This window comes from Anguilla anguilla, chromosome 8, assembly GCF_013347855.1.
Source record: "Anguilla anguilla isolate fAngAng1 chromosome 8, fAngAng1.pri, whole genome shotgun sequence".
Lineage (NCBI taxonomy): Eukaryota > Metazoa > Chordata > Actinopteri > Anguilliformes > Anguillidae > Anguilla > Anguilla anguilla.
In genome coordinates this window covers 21172548-21195460 of record NC_049208.1, presented here as the reverse complement: position 1 = coordinate 21195460, position 22913 = coordinate 21172548, and the positions used below count along the sequence as shown (strand labels likewise).

Sequence of the window (22913 nt, the reverse complement as noted above, 5' to 3'; positions counted from 1 at the left end):
ACAAACCCAAAATCAAATAAACGGACACCTTCACCCTCCCCCCTCATGGGTTCCAGGTAAAAAACAATAAACTAAAACAACAAGCTAAAATAACAAAGACAAAAAAAGTAAAACGTCACAACTACTTTCCAGTGCACCACCCCTAGCTGGCCCACTTTCCAGCCTGTGCCCACTCCTCCATCTTCGCAGTGGCGTATTAATTTCTTTTTCATTCCTGATTGCACAAAACTCCAAAATAAAACAAAACGAAAATCAGAACCACACTCTCGGTGTGAGCTCCTGGTCTCGCCCTTGAACTGTGGAGACCAGCACACCTTTAAGCACCTGGGCTGATTAACTAATGCAACCCAGGTGTGTGTGCTCTGTCCACCAGTCAGAGCAGCCGAAATCAATCCGGTTTACCACCACACCAAATACCACAAAGACCTTTAGGCCAATAGTGTACTTTAAAAGGATGAGCTACCTAGCTCTCACCGGCTCACAATTGAACAAACTATGCATTGATGTTGTCCTTAAAACAACACACACGTAACAACCATGACTTTTATTCAGGGGTTTGTGCTCTAAAGTACTAAAAAACACTTCAAGCAACTCCACACCAACTTGTAGATGTTATTTTTCCAGGGGCTTGAAAACATACACTAAAATTGAAATAATGTTTCGAGAATAACTCCAGAAACTGAACTACCCCTTTAAACTTCTTGGATACCTTCATGGCCTGTTATGCCTCGTCATCAGAAACAGGGGGCAGCAAAGTACCTTATTTTTTCCCTTTCTTCACCACGCAAGAAAATATCTAATGATGTTAAATTACAATTTATATAAAATGCTTTGTATTAATATAAAAATTCAAAATCCACTGACAAAAAGTATTTTGCTCTTCTTTATGTGTGAATGGCATGGTTGTTTTTTTCTTCTGATACACTCATACCGTGTGAGGACAAGGTGCTGCAGAGAGCTATATTTTATGATAGACGGTCATCGGTCAGACTGCGCACATATACCGCAGTGATACGTTTCATCACAGCATGTTTCAGAATGAGGGGGGCGCAGGAGAGGCGCTAATTACACCCCGGGATGCAAGCGAGACGACCGGCGTCATGGCAGGGGAGGGGTGACTGCTCTCTCGTCCTTCTGAGGTAGGCCCCGCCAAATAGCCTCAGCATTGCCTGCTTCATGTGCTAAACCTTCAAATCCGATGTGATCTTGGAATGCCCAGTGTTTACTGAAATTTTTCACTGGGCAGATGCCAAGGTCGTGCGCCGAGAGAAGCCTCTTCGGAAGCGTGAGTGTGAGTGGTCTCTGTGTGTGAAATGGGTTTCTGAACATGTGCTAACTTCTAAGATTTTAACAACTAAATACAAGTGGTGGCAAATGAATACGGACCGCAAATAGGTTGGTTCTAATTCATTAAAAATGAACATGTCATGGCCATTAAATACATTTCAGTAACTGAACAATGTTTTGGCAGGAACGCTAAATATGCTACAGTGTGCCTGTATTTTTCATTTCTTTTTATTTTCATTCATTTTAATAGGTCTAAATTTGGGATCTCTCTCTCCTAGGCAGACGGTTAAAGAGAATAAGCATGACTTGCCATCTTGGGCTTTAGCATCACACCCCTCCCTCTGCTATGGGACATATCTTGATCTACACGGGGACTGGGATTGAATGGACAGAGCATGAGCGCTGGTGATGCCTTGGTGAGTAGCTGCAGATGGTTTTCACCATGTGGCATTCATTTACATGCGTGTGATGCCTTTGGAGAAACTACAAGCTGCCTGATTGGATCCCAATCGGGGGACGCAACCCCAGCCTTCTACTCCCCCACCCCCACCCCCACCCACAAGTATAACAGGGGCGGGTTGTTCTCTCTCCCTCCTGCCTCTACCACAGACTGAACCACCAGATCACTTAAACTGTCAGACCCTCTTCACTCACACTGATGTTTAGTAACAATGTAATATGTACATTATTTTTACAAGACTTGGACCCCAGCAGCTCCCAGGAGTGGGCCTATTCAGCTGGTGGTGTAACTGGAGGAAGAACTTTTGAAACCGCTGTAAAAACATCTATTTGCGATTATTTAGATATTACTATTGTGAATTCCTCTTGCAATTCAATCAAGATTACCTGCACCTGCATAGAAACTTGCTTAGAAATCACTTTGCGTTATATTTTATGTATGAAAAGTGTTATACAAATAAGGTTAATTCTTATTACTTCTGCCAAGGAGGTTATGTATTGACGTCCATCCCTCCGTCTGTCTGTTTGTCCGTCCGTCCTCCGTCCGTGACAGACAAATCTGGAAAAATAATGGTCGTGTTGCCGTGAAATTTGCTGTGCACATTCATGTTCACAAGAGGAAGAAACCATTTGATTTTAGTAACCCTATGCCCTTTCCTCTAGCGCCACCCTCAGGCAAAACATATTTCGAAAGTAATGACTGGACTACCAAAATATTTGCGGTGCACATTCATGCGAGGGGAGATTGTTATGCCTTCCTGGAAGCCTGCATGTTCCCTTCTAAATGCTCTTCTTATAATGATGGCTCCTTCACTGACAATCGCCTCTTACAAACGGTCCATTCATTTCTGCTGTTGGTGTGTGTGATGTCACCGGGGGTGGGTGGAGTGTACTATGAAGTGAGATTATGGGGTTAGCAAGCGAATTTAAAGGGATATTTCACGTTGCTATAACACAAGTAATTTTGTGGAGCTTACCTTATTGTGTTTGAATAGCGTGAATATGACCAATATCAGCAGTCCCTGTTGACCGTTAACGGCATCGCCATTCCTCTCGGTTCTTCAGCTCCCAGTTCACTCCCATTCATTTTTGGTTGAATCATGTGAGCTGACAAGTTGTTTACAGGTTTACAGATGTGTAGAAATACAGCAAACCATAGTCTGAGTTTTTAATGCAAGTGCCCATGTGAATATGTTATTGTGCTCAAGGATACATCGCTTAGCTAAAATAACAAAATTTTCTGGATCTTCTTTTTCTTTTAGTGTCAAAATTACATCAGATATAAAAAACTTATGATTGTGTTTTAGTACTCTCTTTTATCAATCTATTATTCTCCATAGTTATTTTGGCAAGGTCTTGAAAATGAATGGGAGTGAACTGGGACCTGGACTACTGGGAACGGCAATACCATTAATGGTCAGCATCGACAGCTGATGTTGCTAGTATTCACGCTAAGCAAATGCAATGGGGTAGGCTCCACAAAATTGCTTGTGTTATACCATAGTGGAATTTAAGTTTTACCTCCAGGTTTTCTATATCACAAAGCTGACTCATTTTAAATTTGGGTATATCGCCATGGTAATTAATGCTGTAGAGCCAACTTGCAGGGGCCTGTATCATGAAGCAGGCCTTCCGAAGTCATTCTGCGAAAAAGAAATTCCATACCTCTCTAGGCTCATTGTTGCAGACACCGCCCCTTTTATGGGAACGTGCATGAGCTTGATTAACAAAGCCAGTGACCACTTAGCAATTTGATAACCACCATCATGATACCAGACAAGCTCGACCGCAGTTGGTAGGTTTTTTCAAGCCAGATAACGCGAAGAAACTCTAGGTATGTTAAGCTTCCTTTATAGTATAACTCCCAGATGACTTATATAAGCTATGTTCATGTTATCCAGCTGACTTAAGTTTTAACCTTAAGAGTTTTTGCAGGATTGGGCTTAAGACCTTGTTGCTAAAGTCTGGCTAAATTGTGAACTCCCTTTGTGAAACCAAAAATCCTGGGTTTATCCCAAAATGTCTAAACTTATCAGCTTAACTTAGCCACATACATAAAACAGGGCCCAGTAGTCTAGCCAGTTATTTATCAGTCTTTCAGGTTAAATTCTGAAACAACTTAAACAGGTCTTCAGCTGCCTCTTTGCCGAATTAGATCATTACAACTCTTGCAAAACAAATCAAAGTATTTATCATTTTTAATAAACATAGTAACTTAGAAGTTTAATGAAAGTTATCCTTTTTGTTTCATGGAATGCTAAATCGTTTTAATGATACAATCTTGAAAAGCACACGCTGAGAACTTATTTCACCCTGATAAGGCCTACTACAAACACATTAATCAAATAACAAATGTCTTGAGGTAGTTAAAATATATATATTTAAATCCCCCAACAAAAACAAGCCAGCAAACAGGCACAAAATGTTTCTCCAGGACAAGGAGGTGTCTGAACCCTGGCATAGAAATAAAAAGGAAGGCGAACAGCTCTAAATCCCCCCAGAGGACAGGCATTTTTGTTGGGAGAGAAAATCCTTAAAAATACAAGGATCACTGAAAGGGGAAGCCTGAGACATACTTGGTTTGGAGCAAATTCAAGTGAAATAAAACTGACTGAACTCACTTGGAGATGTGGCGCCCACTCGCTCCAGCTGTGTCTTTTGCTGCATTCTCACCGCCCGGTCTCCAAATCTCCCGGTTCAGTTCCTCAAGGACGGATGGCCCATTCCTCAGACACAACCTCCTACCAGCTAGCATATGCTACATCCTGACTCCGACATGACAGGCGACATAGTGACAAGCCCGCAGAGGGCCAGAGGCGCGGCCGCCTGTTTATCCTCCCCTCGTCTGACAGCAGCTGAGCCCTCTCCCTTTTACGAAAGCCTCATGCTCTGCAGCGCATCTGGTTTCTATTAAACCAGCCTTTAGCTCAGGAAGAGAAAATAAAAAAGGAAGGAAGGAGCCCTTGTCTGGAAAGTGACCTTCATTCAAGAGGTCGGATCTGAGGACAGTTCGGCCACAGCGGCTTGTGCGAATCATTCAAGGCAACTACCACTGCGTGAAACCACTGTTAAAAATCAGCAGAACATTTTTTCCCCGTTCACCTTCACCGATTAGTATACATAAAGCCAGACATCCAAGGGATTACTCTTTCAACAGTGAGAAAGGCATGTGCGCTTGCAGAAAACCACACATACACCCTGAAAACATTGATACTGGAGAGTACCATGTTGAGAAATAAACAAGCCTTGGGATTCCATAACTTGATTACATAACGTTTAAACATGGAGTGGTGACCCTAACAGACACGGAAACAGGCTGAAGGCTGGGATATCGGGAGAAAAGAAGAAGCAGACAGGGATCAGGTATGTGTGCTCACCCAGCAGATCCGCCAGCGCGTAACGTTCAGGTATATTTTGTCATATCAAGTGTCAAAATATTTAGACTCTGACTGGGCGTTCAGCCAATGGCTGAGCTTGTATCCAGGGCTTGCACTCTGTTGTACTTCTTCTCGTCCTACAGAACTATGGACTGTTTACCCTGACAGCACCAGCTTGGAAGAACAAAGGAGAACAGCGTTGCTGACTAACTACCCATCTAACTTCTGCATTGCCTCGCAAGGAAATGTCCCTGTGCTAGTATACTTAACATAATTCATACATAAAATGGGCTCCATAACTTTGGGACAAAGACGTATTTTATCTTGATTTGGCACTGTATTCGTCAATTTTTGATTTGTAATCAAACAATGCACAATGCAGCATTTATTAGTATTAGTATTTATATTAGTATTTCTAAGTATTTTATCTTTATATTTTTTATATATTTTGGTTTCACCATGTAGAAATTACAGCACTTTTTATATGCAGTCCCACCATTTCAGGGCACCATAATGTTTAGGACAAATGGCACACATGTTTGTGATTAGTGAGGTGTGTTCAATTGTTTCCATTGTGCAACTATAAGAGAGGTTTCAGTATCTATTTTTGATTCTAGGCTTTTGATTGCCTTTGGAGTCTGGTATTGGTGTTTGTAAACATGAGGACCAGAGGTGTGCCAATTAAAGTCAAGCAAGCATTTATGAAGAAGTCAGAGACCTAGGCCAAACCTTAGGCTTACCAAAATCATCTGTTTGGAACATTCATAAGAAGTAAGAAAGCACTTGTGAGCTCAGTAATCGCATAGGGCCTGGTAGGCCAAGTAAGACCTCTACAGTTGATGACCGAAGAATGCTCACCATAATGAAGAAAAACCTGCAAACACCTGTACGACAGGTCAGAAACACTCTTCAGGAGGCTGGCGTGGATGTGTCAGTGACTACTGTTGGAGTAAGACTTCGCAAATAGAACTACAAAAGCACAAGATACAAACCACTAGTTAACCACAAAAACAGAATGGCCAGCTTACAGTTTGCTAAAAAGCACCTAAAAGAACCTGCAGAGTTATGGAAAAAGGTTGTATCAGAGTCATGGCGAGAGCAAACTATGGAGGCCAAAAGGAACTGCCCAAGATCCAAGGCACCTCTCTGTGGTCTGTGAAACACGGTGGTGGGAGTGTTCAATGGCTTAGCTGAGTCTGAGACACTCTCTGAGCCACCCTTTTAAGGGTATTGCCTATTTCTAATTTCATTTCATGGAAAGGAATAGGTCATACAAGTGTTTTTTTGTGAAAGATACTATCAGAGCTTTAAACAGAGCAAGCATAAGTGTGTCTTGCATGTGAATTATGGCTCTGTGGAGGACCAAAATATACCACAGTAGGCTGAGGGGGAAAACATAAACCTCTACTTTAAAATCCGAGGCTGTGAACCACGTAGGCGTGGATGGCATCTAAAAAACAGCCAGTTGGGGCCCCATGGGAGCAACGCCTTTGACCGCCGCCCCGAAGGGCAGCCGACAGAAGGGATCTGGGATTGCACGCTTCCCTGGTGAGTGAGCTGGGGGGGCTCCCTGAATGAGTCTCCAGCCTGGGCTCGCAGGGTTTGCTGTGGCAACCACATGCTCTCCCCCAGGGTTTCCCTAGAGACTGAGAGAGGCACGTGTCCCCTGAGCACCATGCTTTGGCTGCTAAACTTCCTGCTGCTCAAAGGCACAGATGGTAATCTTTCTCAGAAAATATGCTGTTGAATTTTTTAAAATATGAAATTTAATAGAAAAAAGTCTGAGAGAACAGATCATTGACAATTTTGCTTATGATGCTTCATAGCTGTTAACTCTCCATAACCCCCATTACATCATGAGTAAAGTGAAAAGGCAATACGTATCACATATAGTTATTCTGTAATTATGATTGGTTTCCATAGTATTATTTTTTTGATGTTTTAATTCAATCCTTCCAGCTTACTAAACCTATGTCAAGAAAATGAAATGGAATACAGCAGTAACATTATGCAAAGAAGCCATTTGTACTATCAAATGCATTACATCATTCCATTATTGCGAAGAACATACAGGCCCTTCATTGACCTGATACAACAAGGAAAGTGGCTAAGTTCAAAGTTTCTCTCCAGATAAATTCATACAAGTTCTGTTAGCAAATAGCAGATGTTATGGAAATGATGTGTTTTGCTGACAAATGGCTTGGAGACTAAAAAGAGACGCAGGGCCAAGGCACATCAAAGCAACAGTAGCTTCTCTCTACCCTTGCCAAAGTCAACTCAGAGTTTGTCTCAAGCACTAAGTTGATCAGAGCGGACTGGGGCCACAGAGGTCCCCATTTACGTAACGGATCAAGCACAGTCATGTGACCGGGTGCCCCTGGAGGCAGGGTGACATGTGACACCAGCGAACGTGCGATCTCCAGTCGTCACCACCCCACCAACCAACCTCTACCCCAGTGAGGTGGCGGAGTATCCGAAAGGCAACCTTAGAGTGGTGCTAGTCCATTCTCATTTGATCATATCCCTCCTTTTTAAGCCTCCCCCCTCCCCCCACTCTCCCCCACCACCCTTGCTAGTTTGATGGAATCTGGAGTCCACAGAAGCGACTCGGATCAGGACCCGGGAGGCAGACGCCAGCTTTGCCCGAACAAATTCCCATCCTGAACGGCAGGCAGCTCATCGCAAGGACAAGAGCCCAAAACAATATCCAGTATAGAGCTCAACTGGAGCAAATGTGCAACCGGCTCCAGGCTCCAGCATTTCTGCGTTTAGCTCAAATCACCCTTCGCTAAATCTACATCTTTAAGGTAAATCTAACAATGCGGATATTCCATGACTTCTACAGTTGCTGAGGATGGAAAGAAAGTGAGTTGTCCTTTACTAATTAAATTCAAAGGACATTTTTTTGTACTTGCCTCTTGACCGCAAGCAAGGTACAAACAAATGCCACAATAGAGGCTTTTCTGTACTAAATGAAATAATTAATGATAAGCAGAGATATTTTCCCAATATATGCTTAATAACACAGGAAAGAAAAAACTTAATTTATTTGCCTCTTGTTGCAGTCAGATATTGAGCAATCTGTCTTCCATGCACCTAACTCTCCGGGTGTAAATTATCAATAAAATATATCTGTAAAAATATATTGAAAAGGTCACTCATGCTGTGCCTATAAATAGTATTGGTAAAAAAGTATTTCTCCAGAGCTCTCTAGAAATAGTCCCTTCAGTATTCACATTTAAAAATACCCCGTGTTAGTGAACAAAAATGTGATGAACTTGATAAAATAAAAATGTAATTGTATTTCAAGACATTTTAAATGACATGACATTCCAGTCACCTTGACATTTTCTGGTACAGCCAAAAGAATGCAAGAATCTTCACAACCCTTCACGAAATCAATTCCAATATTTCAGGAATTCCTCAGTAGTATGTAAAATATTTAAAGTAACAATACCCTTCAGTTACCAAAACATGCAGCTAAACTATAGTTTGAACAACAGTGAAATTATCCACCACATTAATTCACAGATAATAAGACATATGCATATCACAGTGGATCACCAATATGATTTCTGTGCAGAATGTCCCTTCTCTGCGATAATGACTGATTAACATAGAAGAGTGCCCTGGGTTCTGAGCACTCCTATCATTCACACCAACTGTCAGCTGTCAGCTATTATCTTTATTCAAAAGTCTTCTCCCAGCCAGGTTTGGAACATGAATTGACAACCACCAAGACAGTACAGAAACATCCTAGCCAAAACAACACTGTTGAACCAATTATTATCACTAAAAAAACCCCACTTCTCTCTGTATTTAATTAAAGAACAAAAGAGAAAAGTTACTGTGTTGTAAATATGTCACTGGACTATCTGTGAATTGTGTTCCAACGTTTTCTAGTGTTTGTATATTTTTGAAAAAAATGTCCCTTAAAGTGAATTGATGTTTTTTTATTGAATCCACAGGCATGTCCCTGCACTACTGACAAAGAAATAGGTGTATTGTTACCCCCATGCAAATAATGAATGAGAGGTTACACTGCAAGCCACCATTTAAATGTAATTAATTCTTTTTGCAGAGGGAGCAAACACAGCTCTTAAAAATGTATTTTCACATCATCACACCTTTCGTCACAAGAACTCATCAGAGTAGTAGTTTTATATTTCAGGGTAAAACTGGTAAAGAACAAACAAAAAAAGGCATGCTTTGGGTTGTGGGAGGGAACTCTACTTCAACAAAACAGAAAAGAGCGAATACACAAAGCTCATCTTTACCTGTGACCAGATTTGAAAGAATTCTTGCTGACCCTGGTACCAGAAAGAGACATGTGGAGCCTTGGCAGAGCCAGTGTCATCCGCACACCCATCATCGAGAGAGAGAGAGGGAGACAAGCACCGGATGCCTCTGCTCTCTGGGGATTGGCGAGGCTGAGTCTCCAAAGGGGGGGGGGGGGGGGGGGCGCGACTGCTTCCCAGCACGATCACATCATTCACTACTTGCACAAGAGCGTTATCGCTGAAAATACAGCCGTACATGTCAGACTGTCTGTCTTGTATGGAGAAAGATCTGCTATTTGTTTATTCATAATGCTGATGAAAATAGCGTGTAAAATAAATATGTGTTGATGCAGGACACATAGTGTAAATACAATGTAAACACATGCACACACACACATGCACACACACACACATTTTCCATTGCCAAGGCAACGATTAATATTTTTATGGACTCTCTACCGCTCAACATTTTTTGAATGCTCCACTTTGAGAAATACCACACATGTATAATTTAAACCAAATATTTGTCATTGGTAGAGCTATAACATTTTATTTATAAATCCAACCCTTTATTTCATTAGTTGGCACTGAAGTGCATTCATTAGCTGTATATATTTCTCATTACAAAATGTAAATATGTTCTGCACATCTAACACAAGCAGCAGTTTCAAGAGCTGGGATGATTATTTCCTTTTCCCCCAGAAACTTGGTTAGAAGAGTGGCACTGCTCCCAGGACATTCGCTTATAGCCCTGCTCATATGAGAGTATTCTTGGGTCAGGTCTCTAGCCTGCCCTATGCTAATATACAAGTTCATTGATTTAATTGAGCCTACAGAGTTTTTTCTGTGCGTTCAAGTGTGCATGAGGGAATGAAACATGAACAACTGTCCTGAAATCATCCTTCTTGCTGTAAAGAATAATATTTTTTTCTCACTAATTCAGAATAGGTCACTGCATTGCTCAATTCATTGCTATACAACAAATGTACGTTCATTTAATGAGTCTTAAATCTTATATGATTTATAGGATACATATAGGTTGCTTGGGTTTATTTTGTTAAATCAATTTCTGGCTTTTTTGAAACAAAAAGCAGCAAGTATTAGTGTAGTGTGTCTCATTGTACATTAACACAGTGCTGAATTGCATTGCATGTCTGGTTTATTAATGACTATTAAAATTGTCAGTTTGTTTCAAATGTTTGTGGTTTAAATGTTGTGAAAATCTTGTTCAAAAATATTTCTGAAAGCTGGTGAGACCCAAAATTCCTATCCATTTTTTGTTTTGAGGTCTTCTGTCTCACGCAGTAATCTGTTTCTCTTCATCCGTATTAATGTTGATGCAGAAGGCCGCCCCACCATTACAGTTTCAGGCTACATGCCTGTGCCATAGGATGGCATAAAAACGAATATGGTGGACCATGTAAATCACAAAATTATATGGCATAGCCAAGATAATGTGTGTACATTTTCAAAAGTACAGGCCTTTTTTAGCGATCTGGCCATCACGTCATTAAGAGGTAAATACTTTGCCAGAAATAGTGTCAAATCTTAATCTTTCGGTGAAAAATTCTCACAACAGAGAAAACTGAAATAAATAATTATGTGCGATGTATTCGCTTGTATCCTTTGAAGGGTACCCATGGTATGTGTGGATCTTAAACTATATAAGGCATGTAAGGCTAACTAACAAGTCTGACACCCTGCCGGTGATACTGTGAGAAATAGTGCTACTCCGGACGCATTCAATAGCTGTGTAAACTTCTCCACCTACTCCATTCACTTTGGGCCACAGATATGCACAGATTGTTTTAGCTTTGCACTTCTGCAAGTTTATTAAAATGATCCATGCTGGCTGTGATGGTGTATGAAACAACATTATTGTTTATAAGTGACACAAAACAATGCTGACTATGACGGTTTATGTAATTGATGCTAGAACAATGACCGTGTCTTGCATGGTAATATAATACTGTTTGAAGGGGAGTATCTCAGAAATGGATGCAACTTGAGTATTTCATTGCTAAGGCAATGACTTTTTTTAAAAAACATAATATGCCCTGTAAGATAGGACACTGATAAATGATAATAAATAATAATCATTTTCATGGTTGCTTTAAATCGAGTTTACAGTATCAGGGCAGAACAGCATCTGCAAGCATAGATGACCGCTACATGAATGGTAAATTGAAGAGCTCTAGAGGTACCACCAGAGTGAAGATCCTGTCCGAACTGATCCAATCGACGGTTGACTGGGTCTTTGGATTGTTGTGAAATGTATGAGGTAATATCTCTGGCCTGAGTTCAAAGAAATACAACCAGACTACACCTGTGGGCTTCCCTGAACATGTGTAAACCTGCTGAACATTGATTTTCATCTGATTTCAGCATTCAAAGCATGTGGTGCAGCTGTAGATGTTGGTCCTTGTGCATGCTTCATTATAGAGGTGCAGTGAAGAGAAAAATTTCAGAAACGCATTGCCGAGTTGAGAACTGTTCATCAGTGTCAAAATGGAAAACAATGGTGAAACACTGTTTATGAAATCGCTGTATATTAGCAGCTGTTCAGAAATGCAAGAATTAGGCACTACTGCCAGTAGGGGGCAGCAGTGATCCAGACAAATGTTCTCTCCCACCGTAACAATTTGTAACAGCCTAACAGCCTGAGTAGTTTTTTTTTTCCTCTAGCTATACAGAAAATGTTATCTCCTGACACATTTACAGTGGTAACAATGAAACAACCCAATAGCACAATCTGACTGACCTTCAGGTAAATTGGTTTATTATTTGTTTTCAAACATTTCTGCAGGCTGGATAACGTTGACGCTGCAAATAGCTACTGTGTCAAGAGACAAGAAACCTTGTTAAATATCCACATGGAAATGCTTAGATAGGTAAAAAATGGAACACTAAAAGTACAAAACACAGGACACAGCACTATTATAAATGCAAAAATATAGAATACCTTGAATGCATTTGTAATCGAGGAAATACAATTGAATTTAAAGAAAAGCATGCCAGCATCCTCAGTTATATTTGAGGAACACCATGCTCTTCTCTGTAGTTTAATATTGGCAGGGAGTCTATTTGGCAGGTACCCTTTTCTACACCTGGGAAGGTTGGCTGCTCCATCTCAAAATGTCGCCATCATTCAGGTACTGGTTTGAAAAAGAAAGACAAACATCCTAAATAAGAGAGGGCAGACACCATTGGAGTGAACATGCAGTCGTGAATGCGAATGATTTATTTAATGTTTACACAGAAAAGCATACTGGCACTCTGAGTCTAGAGATGCTGTAAAGCCTGAGTTTTCAACAGGGGGACCCTTTCAACAGGACCCCTGGGGGTCCCCTGATGATACTGTTGGGGGTCCCTTGCCAGCTGGCACCTGCACAGATAGACTCCTTCCCATGGTCCGCAATCACAGTCTCCTTTTGTAACTTATCATGGGGGTGTCCTGGATGTGACTGAGCCTGGGTGGGGGTTCCTGAATCAGAAAACATTGCAAACCCCAGCTGTACAGGAACCATCAGACTGTGCTAGGGTGCATTTATATTTCAACCACAAATACATAAGTACATCATATAGCAGTCTTAGGAGGGAATTTGAGGAGCTATGTGAGGTTACTACATTGTCAACAACTGCCTTTTGAAGTGCGGCTTACCATCAGAGTTAGTGAAAGCCTTTGAGTATCATCTGAAATAACCAATTTATTATAACCAATTTTTAACCAATAAATAAGCAATGGTTTTAATATCAGCAACAATGAAATAATATGGCCTGCAGTCAGTAATAGTATGCACAACAATGTCATCAGTGGATTTCTGACAGCTAAATTAATTTATTTGCGGATCAATATCAACAAACGGCATTCCCCATCTCCAGAGAAACATTTGCTTTCATTCCAGATTCAGCTTACAGAATAGCATAAAGCCCATATGGAAACACACTGCCCACATCTGATTGTGTTAGTGTGCTTCCTCCATCCACACCAAAGTGATTTGCTCTGTGATTCATCAGTGCTGAGTCATAAATGTGGTGGATGGAGTCAGGTGTTGAAACTGAGGTGTTTGCTAACAGCACGCAGACATTCTAGGAGTCGTCACTGTCCCACAGTGCAATGACACATGTTGAGCAAGGATGCCCTCTTGGTATCTAATGTGGAGTGCAATATAATTCTGGGAAAACCACTGTGCTGTAATTTGATTTATACTCTCAGCCCTATTCTCAATACTTACTTGTCACAAACCATAATACAGATAAAAGAGACGGAAGCGACAAAGTGAGGGTCATTTGAAGTTCACCTGAGAGTCATTGATCAGCAGCAATAGTGCACCAGCAGCATTTTCTGTTTTTTTTTTTTTTTGCTACACACAGTGGGTATTGGGGATCACCTCATTGTAGATATAGCTGTATTTCAGGCTCATTACTATTAAAATGTAAAAAATACACATTTTGGGGAACTTCTAACAATAACTTGCCAGACCAATAACTTGCCAAGCCCGACAGCCACTGCCCTGTGCAAGGACCTGTGGAAACACTTTGTTCCAAACAGTTACTGCTCTATTCTGTTCTGTTGCCTATCAGACAAACACCAATTAAACAGGTTGACTCTGTGATCATAAAAAGAAATGTTTTCTTTAAAAGAAAATACTGTTCTTGGCAATTGTAAATTATGAATAATGAAGTTGCAAACGACTTCACTGTCTATTGTCTGTTGTTCACAACCTCTGCAGTATTCAGGAGCACAAAGCTACTTCAATTTCATAGACACACGCATCGCAGTATGTTCAAAGGCAAAAGGGGACATGCAAGATATGTGTTCTTTGGTTAGCTGAAAAAAATTAAACTCGGAGTACTGCAGATAAACAGATAAAGTTCACTCCACTGTGGCCTTCCTATTCTATTGACATGGAAAGCAAAGCCTCTTTCTCTGTGGAAACACTTTTCAGAGGCCAAAGGTAGCTGTTATAGACAAAACAAGCCACTGATAGGTCAACAAACATTTTTCAAGTGCACTCTTAATCACGAACCACAAAACAGAGTCTCACAGCAGCACCCTGTGTACAGGAAAACATCCTCCGGAAATGTAGTGTGCCACTGGGTCCTACACATTATTGCATAAGCAGTTAGACATGGCATGATAGCATAAGCACATGACTCTCTGGAAGAAGGAGTCTTTCTGCCCCATAGAGGCATTGCTTTTCTAGCACAACCAACAACCCGGGGGTACTCACTGTGCTTATTAACAGTCCCACACATTAACCACAAGAACATATAAAAAATAAAAAAAGGTTCCCTTATTTCAGCATGGAGGCTGTTAAAGCAGAATTATCCAGATCAACAAACAATATGTGCCTGCTTGCACACCCTGTTCTTTTAAATCAAAGAAACAAGTGAGACAATCACAGGTGACTGAAAACAGCACAGATCTCTATCAGCAGAGTTGAGTGATTTCAAAAAAAGCATTCAAAGTTCACTTAATAACAATGAATAGCAAAAAAAAAAGAAAGAAAGAAAACATTGGTGAAAATGTAGAAGGTAAAATCAGCAATCATAAATAAATTGAGCAATCCCATTACCTTTTATTTCTTCTACAGGACTTAGAGCATCTCCTACATACTGGTATAATATACAGATCCATATTGTCATAACTGCTTCCTGTTTTTTGATGACTTGAACTATTACAGTAACATCTACTGAATGCAGATGCAACCTTTCCCATGTTGAAAATATATATACTTAACAGGATAACTGCACAACTTATTCAAAGTTATGATTCCACAACAGAACTATTTTTGATGTTTCAATATTGTCAGTACGAACACTATCATTATGATTGAAAGGAAAATCACTTACTCCACAACATGGTCTCATGGACAGCGAAATCATTACTCGACTGAAGGGTCAAATGGGTGGAGAACACCGTACCTACTGTCCCCGTAGAGAGAAAACAATGTTCTTTTACTGTTCTGTCACTTCAGAGCTTCCTGGGACGGCTTCCGGACCCCGGTAGTTGTTCTGGCCCTGAAACAAGAGAACAGAGACAGTGGGATCATTCTCCACCCTCCCAACGTAAACCGCTCACCACCAAGTACAGGCAGGACTACTCGAGAGATGAGCCCAGTTCCAATACCCCCATTGTTTCCCTGGCTGGTTACAATCACTGTCGGGGGCCCACTATGCCTTTATTTTATCAATCAAGAGTTGTGTTGCAGTCGTTCATTCAACCTGGTATTTCTACAACCCCTGGGAATTCAAAGCCTTTATGAATTCCCAGCTTATGTCTGGGGAGTGGAGGAACAGACAATTTGACCTTTCTATCATCAATGATTAAAATAACTTGATCTCTTAAACTGCATTGTGTTTCTGGACTCAAATGTATTAGTTCAGAGTAGATTTCTATGTTTGAAAATGGCCAGGACTTGCAGTAGAATACTTGGTGTGACAGGTTATTTGCCAGATATTACAGATTATTTATTGGCACAAATAAAACATATCTGTTGAGAGCATATGCTGGTTTGTTTTTTGGGAACCAAGGTGAAGAGCAAACAACAATTCTTCTTCAGTCTCAGGGAAAACAACAGTATATTCCATCCTTTGTTTTCCCATGAATCTACATGGCTGTGTTTTTAGCATGTGAGCGTAGCATAACTCACTGTGAACCCCGAAGGCTAACAAGCTAATAGGGAGAGACACTGAGCGAAGGGGATACCACAAACAGGATGAAAAACTTCAATTTCAGTTTTGTTCCCTCTGCAGAAACCCCCAGCCTGGCTATATGTCTTTCCCTGATACATCAATTTTTCATCAAGTGCTACGCTAATTGACAGCTACATCATAACACATGAAATGTAATGAAATGTAAAGAACGTATGTGGCTTTCGTAACAGTAACAGTAAACACTAAAGTCAGGTGAAGACAGCTTCAGCTTACTGATGTTTTATACTTAATTTTGACTTACTGTGTTTACATTGTCTCGGAAAAAAAACAAATATTTTCCCCCAATTTGGAATTGCTGTATGTATTTAAAAGCCCATTTAATCACTGAAACATTTTCCATCAATTCAGATGAGTGCCCATAAGCACGTTATACATTACAAGCTGTAAATAATTTCAAGGCCAAAAAAATTGAGGCACATGACCTGGGAGCTTTCAGATAACGAAACTACCCACAGCACCATGAAAGAGCTCCCCCCCACTCTGATGATCAATGTAGAAAACAGACCCACAACCTGTTTTAAAAAGTACTGAGTATGTTCAAGTACTCCGAGTCTGCGCAAGTCCAACAGGGGAGGAGCAAAGGTGTTGGATCTATTGTTAGATTCATAATGTTATGTCTGAGATGTCAAAAAGGATAAACTGTGGAAAAGAACAAGGTGTGGCAACCAGAACACTCTGGCTGTCAAATCTTCCATATGGACATGTTTACTGAAGCACATCCTTCTCCCTGTGAATTGTTCAAGGAGAAACAGGTGCATTGTGTCTTATGTCGAGTGGGCTAAGACACCACAGGAGAATCTGTTCTCCATCTTATTCAACACCAAAGGCCTTAATTGGCTAACTCATTTTTCTGGTTTCTGCTCACCTGATGGCAGTGTTAGACTGACCCACAACAGCAACTGACGTCCTTGGAAAACCCCAGTCTTTTCATCATTGTCCTTTGTTTTCAGCCTCATGACATGCTTCACTGACATTTGTGGGGTGAAAGTCTTGTGTCATTATATTATATTTGGTTATATTAAAATTATTTTGATAATTTTGATTGAATCTAAGCTATTCTAGTAATACAGTATGAGATGCACTTCAAATCAATATTATCATTAGGCAAATAATAGCACAGTTTAGGTGATACTAATATCTGCCCTCGGATGTTATTTATTATGGTATTATAAGACGTGTTAACCACTGTAAGAAATTTCTGCAGCTTATAAAAGTTGCTTTTTCAGAGACAGATGGTCAAAGTCAACCTATCCTGCTTCTGTGAATTCTGCTCATACGCACAGCCTCAAATCATGGCCAGCCTATTTATCACAACTGTAGGCTGATTTTCCTGCTTGTGAAGATTTACAGTTGGAGAGGCTGCCAGACATTGACCTTTAGATTGACCTTAGGCAATCACACTACTATTACAAACACTGAGATCTCAAGGTTTGATGAAAGGATAATTTAGCTCTGAATATATGTGTCGCAAATAAACTTGTTGCCGTGATGTTATAGCATGTACACAATGCTCTGTCTCTGCTTATACTACAGAAACTATTCGCTCTGTTCAGCACAAAGTCGACTTTGCGTTGGCGGCAACCACACTTCACAATTTCTGCAGGAATTGTCTAGTTTTATTTTATCATGTTTGGAAAGCACATTTAGACTTGTGGATATGAGCTGAAATGTTAAAATGCCAAATGGAAGATGATGTGGCAAGATGAAGAAACACAGACCCAACTTACATAGTTGACATTGGCACAGTCAACCCCAGATTGCCCATTAATGGCTGCCTGTGTCCTTGTGTCCTGCGTTGGCTGCTTAAATTCCAACCAGAGAAATTTCAGATGTAATCTTTGACTTGTTGAATGAGTTAATACTGAACAGATAATAAAATCTGATATAAATCTGTCAGTCTGGACTGAGTTTTATTGTCTGAGTGCGGGCTTTATTGATCATTAATGTCCAGGAAGCTGGATTCAAATTCCAGGGACAATTGATTATGTTAATATTTCTTTCAAGGCGTAACCCAATTATAAGCAATAGATTGTAATAAAAACTATTAGATTATTATGACCTATTCAGCAGTCAAGGACAGGGTGGGCATGTATCCTGCACTCATTAACATTCATATCCATAAAACACATAATATATAACCATTCAGGTTAGAGCAGTAGCCTTACACTGCCAGACAAAATGAAAGAAACCAAAATAGGCTAGGCTTATAATAGTTTAATAGAATACTTTTGCCCCCACAAAAAGTGCAGACTGAAATAGATGCCTCATTACATTTTATTTCTGTTACCATACATTCTACACTTACTATACACTAGGCTGGTCAGTGGAGCAGAGAATGGGCTCCCTCTCTGTAGCCGGGTTCCTCGTGAGATTTCTTCCCTTTGAGGAGTTTTTTTATGCCACACTTTCAGCGTTTTTCTTTGTACTGGGGAGATTTTACCTCAATTACTCTCTGGGGATTCAGGCTGGGCTTTAGTCCAACTTTCCTTCTGTTTCTATGTAAAGAATCTTTGTGACAGTTCTCTGTAAAAAGCGATATGCAAACAAAATTTATTTGACTTATTGAAAATGCAACGCTTTTTAAATATGAATAAATATAAAAATTCATTTTTGTGTCATGCAATTGTGTTCTCAATGTTTAAAAATATTTAAATTTGATGATATCACTGATAAATGCACACATATATAACACATGCACACGCGCACACACACACAATTTATTTTACAAGCAGTTTTTTTTTTTTGAACAAGAGATACAATAACAAATCCACATTAGATGTATGTATTGGTGACTATTTTATCTCTAATATTGCCAATGGCTTGTACTGAAAACTGGATTATTTTAACTTCACTAGGTAGGTTAACAGAATAAATTGTGGGGGATCCACCAGCCATTGCCGCAGATTTTAACCTCTCATCACCAAAAAAATATCTTATAAAGCCAGAATACACAATACTGTGGAATGTGTGGACTAACAAATCTGCCAAATTTAAATATTGTTAATCTCTTTATATAAAAAAGAAAGCTACAAAGGCAAACACAAGCCTAAATAATTACTGATGTAAAATCATAACCAAGAATAACACTCAAAAATGTATTTTTGTTACTCATCAATAAACTTAATAAGGAGGCCGCGTTGTTAATGGGTGCCTGTGACTAGTGGAAAAATTTGGCCACTCACAGTCTCACAAAAGTCAATCTGTCTGACCTAGTTACATCACCAGACAATATGAGGCATTGTCACAGCATGGAGATTTACCCTTAATGCCAAACAATTGTGGTTGTGATAGCCAGGCACCAACCGTATACTGTCCATTGTTCCAACACCTTGCCAGCTGTGTGTCTCGGGCACTGAAGCGAAAGCTGAAAAATTCAGCCAAAACCTTTTTTTGGTGTTGCTACAATGTTGTATGTCCACACTTTCACACCAGCACTTTTCCACCGGTTGTAAAATGGTTGTAAAGTTGTAGTTTCCAAGAGTCAGTTTACAGTCTACAAAAGCCATTGCCACATAAAGGATACGGAAGCCCCTCTGATGATATCATTTGTGCACATTGAATTTTAATGTGCATCACCCAATGGCCAGGCATGAATTCTCCCTTGTCCCCTCTTTTAGGACTTCACATGCCATTCTCGAAATGTCTTTCACCACACAGAGAAGTTCTCTCTCCACAGCACATTGCTGAGTGTTAAGTGCTGCTGACTCACCTCCACAAAGGGAAACTGGCACATGCTAGTGAAACAGCAACAGAATTTAAATTTCAAAGAAAGGCATCTATTCAGAAGTGGAATAATATGAGAGCAAACATTGAAGTGTATCACTTATTTAATTATGGAGATTTAAAGGTGAGATTTAAATTGCAAATATTGTTTGAAGCTTCAGACAAAGCCTATATTCATGGACAGCATAAAACCAATAAAGGTCCTGCAGACAACTGATTTTTTAAATAATAATTTTAAAAGAAAGGTCTAATTTCAACAGTATTCAATATTCTACTACAACAGATGCGAGTTGTCCTCAAAGATATGCATGATGATGCCGGGCCCCACGGCCAAAGTCGTACCTTCTCACTTGCACGACAGTGGTTACCAGCTAATTAGTCTAACACCAGGGAAACAGGTCAGTCCAGGTTTTTATTCCCTCAGTTGAGTGTAACTGAAATGTGCACTTGATAGAACAGCATTTTTTGATAAAAGGCTTAGCCAACTAATTAGCATAACACTGGAGGAGATGATGCTGCGAGGCAGAGTGTATGCTGCCAGGTGGTTTTTTTACAGTTGGGGCATGTCAGCTTATGGGGTCACTGACATCGTTATTTTTTTTAGCATGAGGGAAAATATCCATATTTTCAGCCATACTGAATCATAACTTCCAGTTACACTATTAGCTGTGCTTGAAAACATCATTGTTCCATAAGAACTTTAGAATCTACTATATCTACCTACGGTGTTCAGCATTTCGTTCAATGCTGCTCTGTCAAAAAAACATTTCTGGGACAGCATTGGCTATAATTTGTTTAACTTTTCCCTTTATTAATTTCATTTTTTGGTTTTCTTTACCCTTTTTTATTGTATCAATGAATATTGTCATATGTTACTAGATGGATGTAATAACTTGTACAAGGAATTTTAGTTTCTACACATACAAACTTTACACTGTATAATTGATGGGAGGGTATATATATATATATATATATATATTCCTCCCAGTGCAGCCCTAGCACTTCTGTGTTTTTTTGTTTCAGAGGAAGTCGTCGTACATGTTGACATGTCAATCCCACCTTGTTCATTAAAACAGTGCCTTTTGCCCTGAGCAATGTGTGCTCCAGTTGTCACGTTCGGGAGGGTAGGACCCAGATGCAGAGTGGAAAAAACACAGGAACTCAAAAGGAAAGTTTAAACAAATGATTTTACTATAAACAATAAACAAAACAGGGAACCAAAAAGAGGCCACGACAGGCAAAACCAAAAAACTCAAATACCAGAAAAAACTTGACAAGAAAACAAATGACTAGGACAGAAACAGTGAACAGAAACAGGAAGGCAGAATACAAGCAGGTCCAAAACTCAGGCAGGTAGAAACACATGTGAAACGTAGGCAGGAAAAAACGGGCAGGAACATACGGTCAGAAACAAACACAAGTCGGAAACAAACACAAGGAACCAGCACCTGAGTCAAGGGGACAAAGAACTTAAATAGACAGGGGTAACAAGACACAGGTGAACTCAAAGAACAATCAAACCAGAAAAGGAGGGGATAACAAGACACAGGTGGGAACAACGATAGAATAACGAGACAATAATGGAAAACAATAATACAATTAACATGGGAAAACAATGAGGGAATGAACAGAAATACAAAAACTGAGAAGTGCCGCCAACTAGCGAAAAATAGAAACAAAAAGACAGAACCATGACACCAGTGTCCTGGCTATTGAGCACCCACTCAGTCCTCTTTTATTTAGCTGGCTTGAAGCATGTTGGGCATCTTCTTTATCATACTCCTTTGTTGCACATTCTTTCTGTGTGTGGTGTGCCTGGCTGGCAAGTGGCTTTTTTTTGAGTGGCAAAGACAGTGGCTGTGGCGAAAGTAAGTGTACCGACAGGAGACATTTTGACCAGTGGGTTGTTGAAGAAGACAGATGGTCTATTCAATTTGCAAAACATGTCAACAAAAAGGGTCCAACACAAGCTTCAGCATCTTAGAGATCACCATGCACCCCTGCATGCCCAAGCAAGGTTAAAAAAAAAAAAAAAATAGTTAATGTTATCTATGTTCAGCACTGGCCCAAAACTGTGACATTCACCCTGGGGCAGTGTGCAGTCCTCTATACAAATTTTGTATTTAGTAGCATCATGTTCAGTGCGTACAGGACTTGAGTTTCAGTTTAAAGTTTCAGCTTGTTTTAATGAGCAAATAGTGAGACCGGGCTTGTATTCCCCCAGAAACCAGATGTGTAATAAAACCACCACCTTTGAACGTGAAAACCATCTGATGTCATCTTTTTGGTGTTGGAGTTGTCTGTCAACATGAACTGGACACAGTGCAGAGAAGGCTGCTACCACTATCAGCCGTACAGATACAGACTCAATGTACAATGTGTGTGGTGTGAACTGTTCCTTTTGCTAGTTAGTCTGACATTTATAACAGGAAAGAAAGATACTCCCCTGCTACACGGGGTTGAGAAATGATTGTACTGTCCCAGCAAACAAAGGTCAGCACAGGTCTCCACAAGGACCTTGTGGTCTGTTATGCCTAACAGAGTCTCTAGAGGGAAAGACATGGTGTCTCTATGTTGGCCATAGCCATTAACTAAGCAAACGCCAGGAGATATTTGTTTCCCAAGTGATCCTGTTAATTGGTATGCAAATGCTATTTTTGTCCATTTACACATGATTGAACAGTCTGCATGTCTGCAAATTTCACCACTCTGGAAAGGCCAGAAACATAATCATTTGTGAGTGAAGTACAGAGGCATGCTTTCAACAGTGATAATTTACAGAAGTAATATTAAATAAAACTATTTATATGAAATAATAATTAAAAACACAATTTTCATCAATGATTTACCATAACCCACTGTGCCATAATATACCATTTGGCCTTATTCTGAGTAATTTATTCCAGAAAAAAATAAATAAACAAAAAAAAATAAATAATTGTGGTTCTATATGGAGGTAAATATAATATATTATGTGACACATTGTGATACTGCATTTAAATATATTTAGAATGTTAAATGTATTCAGTGTTTTGTCATTGTACCTACTGTTGTACCAATGCAATGA

The 22913-nt window shown here is 39.9% G+C and overlaps 1 protein-coding gene and 1 long non-coding RNA gene across 9 annotated transcripts in view; one reads left to right on the top strand and one right to left on the bottom strand.

Moving 5' to 3' along the window:
- cx47.1 (connexin 47.1) overlaps positions 1–22913 on the bottom strand; it is a 36143-nt gene that overhangs the window by 8409 nt on the left and 4821 nt on the right. The window contains exons 1-2 of one of the 7 annotated variants that reach the window (XM_035428083.1): positions 4368–5385; positions 2224–2305 (exon numbers count right to left, since the gene is read on the bottom strand). The gene's annotated coding sequence lies outside the window, so the exon portion shown is untranslated. The other 6 variants (XM_035428082.1, XM_035428081.1, XM_035428085.1 and 3 more) reach the window with 6 other exon arrangements.
- LOC118232876 lies at positions 796–15522 on the top strand. 2 transcript variants are annotated; one of them, XR_004766415.1, is made up of 4 exons: positions 796–1139; positions 1247–1291; positions 1570–1703; positions 15385–15522. It is a non-coding gene; the product is annotated as an uncharacterized LOC118232876 (long non-coding RNA). The 2 variants fall into 2 exon arrangements; XR_004766414.1 differs by having other exon boundaries at positions 1566–1703.